This window comes from Strix aluco, chromosome 2 (assembly GCF_031877795.1).
Source record: "Strix aluco isolate bStrAlu1 chromosome 2, bStrAlu1.hap1, whole genome shotgun sequence".
Classification (NCBI taxonomy): domain Eukaryota; kingdom Metazoa; phylum Chordata; class Aves; order Strigiformes; family Strigidae; genus Strix; species Strix aluco.
In genome coordinates this window covers 95,042,337-95,048,721 of record NC_133932.1, presented here as the reverse complement: position 1 = coordinate 95,048,721, position 6,385 = coordinate 95,042,337, and the positions used below count along the sequence as shown (strand labels likewise).

General features: G+C 42.6%; 1 pseudogene; it reads left to right on the top strand.

The window, feature by feature from the left end:
- The first annotated feature begins 766 nt into the window (after nt 1-766).
- LOC141920041 (uncharacterized) lies at nt 767-5,424 on the top strand (annotated as a pseudogene).
- The last annotated feature ends 961 nt before the right edge of the window (nt 5,425-6,385 follow it).

The window sequence follows — 6,385 nt, the reverse complement described above, 5'->3', positions numbered from 1 at the left end:
TACCTTTTTTCAGTTATATAATCGAGTCTGAAGAGAGTTCACCAGCTCTACCTCTGAAAGGGTTATAGATATCTTTTGTCACTTTATATATACATTTTATAGGTCTTTATTTCTCTGAAAGATAGGTAAGCTCAAGTTCAAAGCTGTCTCTGGTCTGGATCAAGATAGTTATAACAGAAACAGCATTAACAGCAAATTCAAGTGTAAGTAAGGTGACAGTTCCAGAAAAATAAACACTTAATGACACATTAAAAATAAAAGAAAGGGAAAAAATTTAAAAAGAAAAGCAAAGGAAATTACAACTGAAGATACACATTAACAATCTGGATTCCTCCATGAATGTCTATCACTTGTTATATGCCCATGAAAAAGATTGCCAAAGATTTAAGGCTAAAAGGAAATATCACTTCTTGTTTCTTCAGTATAATTAACTCAGCCTTGTGAAATTTAATTTATTGTATATACTTCTGCACATGCAAAAATATATCACACTTGTCAAATATCAGTATTGGTTTACCTTTTTTTCCCCCACATTTAGTTCTATATTTATTTACTTCATTATATGTTGAGTAGGGTCTATGGACACTTAACCTCTATTCTCAGTTCCATGACTACTGAATATGAAATGTGGAATCACACATCTGGACCATAGCACAGTCCCTGAGTGGTGCAGTTAAGTGACAAAATATCTGACCCAAAGGATAAAGGTTTTTTAAGGAAAATCATCAATTTATCTCTGCTGTCCCCATGTGCTGTCTTCTCCCACATGACACAATGTAACCAAGCACTCTGGACAGAGAATCAGGCCCTTCGAGAACAGAATCAAAACCTTCAGCAAAAGAACAGAGCTTTTCATATGGAGGACAAACCCTATTGTCAATAGAATCAAAATATCCAAAGACAGAAGAAAGTCCTTCTGGAAGAGAATAAAATCCTTCAAGAGAAGCATATGGACTCCTCAAAGGAAACAAAGCACCTTAAGAAACAGCAAAGGGGCCTCCATCAAAAATATAAAGCCCTCAGAGAAGAGATTAAGGCTCTCAAAGGACAAGAAAGAGCATTTGTAATGGAGGATAAAGCTTTATGAATTTAGATTTTAGCTTTATGAAAGGAAAATCATAGAATCATAGAAGTGTAGAATACCCGGTTGGAACGGACCTCAAAGATCATCTGGTCCAAACTTTCTTGGCAAAAGCATGGTCTAGACAAGATTGTCCAGCTCCCTGTCCAGCTGAGTCTTAAAAATGTCCAATGTTGAGGATCCACCACTTCCCTGAGGAGATTATTCCAATGGCTGATCCCCGTGTGAAAAATGTTACTCTTGTATCCAATCGAAATTGCCGCATCAGTAGCTTGTACCTATTACCCCTCATCTTTTCCATGTGAGTCCTTGTAAAAAAAGAGTCTTCATCTTCTTTGTAGTTACCCTTTAAATACTGGAACATGGTTGTTGTGGTTTGAACTTGGTTGGCAGCCAAACATCATGCAGCCTGTCATTCACCCTTTTTCCTGCCCGGAAAAATAGGGGAGGGATAAAAAGGAAAAACTCATAGGTTAAAATAAAAAATAAAGTTTAGTGATAGTACTAAAACAACAGTAACGATAGGAAGTCCAAACGGGTAATGCACAATGTGATTGCTCACCACCCACTGACTGATACGCAGCCCACCCCTGGAAGCAACCCTGACAGAACAAAGATCCCACCACACCGACTGGAAGTGAGAGAGAACCCACCTCCTTTATACACCGAGCATAATGTCACAGGATATGGAATACTCCAATGGCCAATCTGGGCCCAGCGTTCCAGCTGTGCCCCCTCTCAGCTCAAGGAAATTAACTCTATCCCAGACAAAACCAGGACAATAGTGGTTAGGTCTCCCCTAAGTCTTTTCAAGGTTGAATAAAACCAATTGTCTCAGTCTTTCCCCATATGGCAGTTTTCCCAGTCCTTTGGTCATTTTTGTGGCCCTCCTCTGGACCCTCTCTGGCCTACCTATATCTTTTTTGTATAGCAGGGACCAAAACTGAACACAATATTCCAGGTGTGGCCTGTAGTAGAGTGGGATAATCACTTCTTTATCTCTGCTGGGAATGTTGATGAAATCCAGCATCCTGTTGGTTTTCCTTGTTGTTGCAGCACACTGTTCACTCATGTGAGCTTGTTGGCCACCAGGACCCCCAGGTCCCTTTCCACAGAGCTGCTCCCCAGCCGGGTAGATCCCAGCCTATGCTGCACTCCTGGATTATGTTTTCCCAGGTGCAAGACCTCACACTTGTCCTTGCTGAACTTCCTAAGGTTCTTGTTAGCCTACTCTTCCAGCCTATCCAGGTCTTCCTACAGGGTGGCTCTCCCTTCCGAAGTGTCCACTTCCCCACTTGGATTGGTACCATCAGCAAACTTCATCTGGGTACACTTGATGCCATCATGCAGATCACTTATGAAGATGTTGAACAGTGTAGGGCTCAATATTAATCCCTGGGGGACCCACTTGTGACAAGTTGCCAGTTTGAAAAGGAGCTATTCACCACCACCTTCTGGGTGTGGCCTGTCAGCCTTTTCCCCACCCACTTCACAGACCACTTGTCTAGACTGTAACGCATCAGTTTCTTTAGCAGGAAGCTGTGGGGAACCATATCAAAAGCCTTTGAGAAATCCAAGTATACAATGTCCACCTCTCACCCCACATCAGCCAAGCAGTTTACTTTGTCATAGAAGGCGATCAGGTTTGTCAAGCACAATTTTCCCTTGGTGAATCCGTGCTGGCTTTTCCCAATCATGTGCTTCATTTGCCTTGTGATAGCTCCCAGGAGGATTAGTTCCATAACTTTCACAGGGATTGAAGTAAGACTGATGTGTCTGTAATTTCCTGGATCCTCTTTGTCCTGGTTTTGACCAGGATGGAGTTAATTTCCATTGGAGTATTTCATACTATGTGATGTCATGTCCAGGGGGCCAGGCTCACACTCGGGGTCTCTCTTGTGGCGCATCGTCTGGCGGTATGGCGGTATTTGTTGCGGGGGGGGGGCGGGGCGGTCCTTGCGCTCAGTAGGCCACTGCTGCATTTTACCCGTTTCCTTTTTGAACTTATTATTGTTCCTGTTGTTCTCTTGTTATATTTAGTAAATTCTTTCTTTTTACTCAACCCATGAATTCTCTTCTTTTGTTCCTCCCCTATTTTACCAGAGTGGGGAGGGGAAGGTGAACGGCCGGCCCGGCCACGTGGCGTCTGACTGCCAGCTGAGTTCAAACCTCCACACTCTTTTAAGCCCTTCTTGTAGATGGGGGTGACATTAGCCTTCTTCCATTCTTCTGGGATGTCCCCCAGTCTCCACGACTTCTCAAAGATTATGGAGAATGGCCTCATAATGGCGTCACCTAGCTCTCTTAACACCCTCCAGTGGATAAAGTTAGGGCCCATCGATTTCTGAGGGTCAGGTTCCTGTAATAGTTCGCATACTGACTCTTCGTTCACTGACAGTGGGTTTGTGTCTGCATCGACCTGTTTTTTTGTTTCCAAGGCCTGAGGCCCAACAGTGCTGGTAAAGACAGAGGTGAAGAAAATGTTGAGAAGCTCTGCCTTTTCAGCATTGTTGGTATCTAATTCACTTGTCCTGTTTAACAATGGGTCAATATTTTCCTTCTGTTTCTGCTTGTTGTTTATGTACCTGAAGAACCCTTTCTTGTAGTTGTTGACATTTCAATTTGAGCTGAGCTTTTGCTTTTACAACCATATCCCTGCATGCCCTGGTGAGGTCCTTTTAGTTCTCAGTGAGTATTTGTCTACTTTTCCATCTCTTGTACACTTCTCTTTTGGTTTTGAGCAGACTCAGAAGCTCACAGTCAAGCCAGGGGGTTCTCTTGCTCTGCCTACTTCCCTTACCTTTAAAGGGGATGAACAGTTTTGTTGTTTCTGGTAGAGCATTCTTGAAAAACTCCCAGCTCTTGCTGCCTCCTTTATCCTCCGTGGAAGCTTCCCATTGAATCCCTTCCAGCTGAGCTCTGAGCAAGTTGAAGTTTGCTCTTCTAAAACCTAAAACCTTTATCTTAGTACTAACCTTCAGCGTGCTCAGCAAAATCCCAAACTCCACAATATTGTGATCACTGCAGGCAAAGCTATTACTAACTGAGATATTAGAAATTTCTTGGTTTGTGAGTAACAAGTCCAGCAATGCCTCATTCCTATTTAACACATCTAACGTTTGTATGAGGAAGCAGTCCTCTATGCATTCCAGGAACTTGATGGATGACATGTGAGTTGCTGTATTGTTCTTCCAACAGAAATCTGGGTAGTTGAGACTACCCATAAGAACCAGGTTCTGTTGACCCAAGGCTTGCTTAAGTGACCCAAATATGGCTGTTTTGGCCTTATCATCTTGTTTTGGAGGTCGGTCTACTGTAAGATTCCCCTTGGAGATGACCCCTCTGTTCTTGACCCAGAGGCATTCAACAAGGCTTTCACAATCACCATAGCTGACATCTATACAATCAAGGTTCTCCTTAACATAGGGTATGACTGTTCCAACTCTTCCTCCCTGTCTGTCTTTACAAAACAGCCTATAGCCATATATTGAGGCCCTCCAGTCATGTGAGTTGTCCCACCAGTTTTCAGTTATTCTTATGATATCATAAGTTTCCGACTGGGTGCAGAGCTCCAGTTCCTCCTGATTGTTCCCAAGGCTGCGTGCATTGGTATACATATAATGGAGGTGGTTGATCTTCTGATTCTCATCCTGGGAGGCATCTAAGGATCATTTGTCACTGCTCTTGTTGGCCTGGCTTATTCACCAGTTGGTTGCAATGCCGTGAGTGTGGCCACTTTGGACCCCACTCTCCCTCAAGTCCTTCAGTCTAAAGCCCACCTCACCAAGTTGGCCAGTCTGCTGCCAAAGATTGCCTTGCCTTTTCTAGACAGGTGGATCCCATCCCTCCCTAACAGGCTATAGTCATTGAAGAATGTCCTGTTGTCATGAAAGCTAAAACACTCACAACAGTATCGGCCACAAAGCCAGAAGTTGATTTGTATTATATGTCTATTTCTGGCTGCACCCTTTCCTCTGACTGGTAAAATGGAAGAAAAGATAACTTGAGCACCAATACTTTTCACTTGCACCCCAAGGGCTTTGTAGTCTTCCTTGATCTTGCCCAGATTCTGTCTTGTGGTGTCATTCATGCCTAAACAAGGCCTTTAAGGAGCAGCTTAAGGCTCTTCAAAACAATCCATTCAGGAAGAGGAGAAAGCTCTTTGTGAGGAAAAAAACTGCCCTCCGTAAAGAGAATTCAAGAGAACAGGCCCCTTCAAGATGAGAAAAAGGTCCTACAAAGTCAAGAGAAAGCTCTCCAAGAAGAGCCCAAAGTCCTCCATGAATGGAATGATACTTCAAGAGGAGGAATAAAGTAATATAGGTAAAGAATCAGATGCTTAGGGAGATCTAGAAGGAGGAGTAAAGAATTCACAAAGATAATAATTTTAGTTGTTAGCCAGATATTATGGTCCAGTCTTCATAAAAGAACATCAGCAACAACTAATGGATAAAATAAGGCATAAAGTAGTCTATTAGGTTTAGTGCAAAAGCCTAGGAAGTTTGAAAATGCAGAAACATGCGTGTTGGTATCTTAAGTCCCTGAAACCCAATAAATTACTGCTGGCAATACATAATGCATATCTGCAGATGTCTGCTTTACTGAGATGATGAATACCACAGAAAACAAGTTTCTTATTATAGTATTTCAAAGTTTAGATTAACACAATTTTTTTACTGTGGAATATTGGAGGATATTAATATAAAATGGATTCTGATGTAATACACACTCATTTACAAGTGAGATTGTGCCATACTTCCACTTTTTACATCTAGACTTAACCAGTAAAATGTTTCCAAAAATGGTTGATATGAAACACTTTCAGAATATATTAACAAATCCTTTGCCTCAGAGGTTTTCCTTCAAAGGTCCAGTTTTAACATGAGTTTTGAGGAAAAAAAATCAATACATTTGTGCTACTAAAGAAAGAAGATCAGGAAGCAAACTTGATCGGTGTCTCTTGGATGTTGTCTACCCTGAAGCCTTTGACACTGTTTTCCACAGCATTCTCCTGGCAAAACTGGCTGCTCGTGGCTTGGATGGGCACACGCTTCACTGGGAAAAAAACTGTCTGGATGGCTGGGCCCAAAGAGTTGTGGTGAATGGAGTTAAATCTAGTTGGTGGCCGGTCACGAGTGGTGTCCCCAGGGCTCGGTTTTGGGGCCAATCCTGTTTAATATCTTTATTGATGATCTAGATGAGGGGATTGAGTGCACCCTCAGTAAGATTGCAGGTGACACCAAGTCATGTCAACCCAACTCTTAAACACCTCAGGGATGGGGACTCCACCACCTCCCTGGGCAG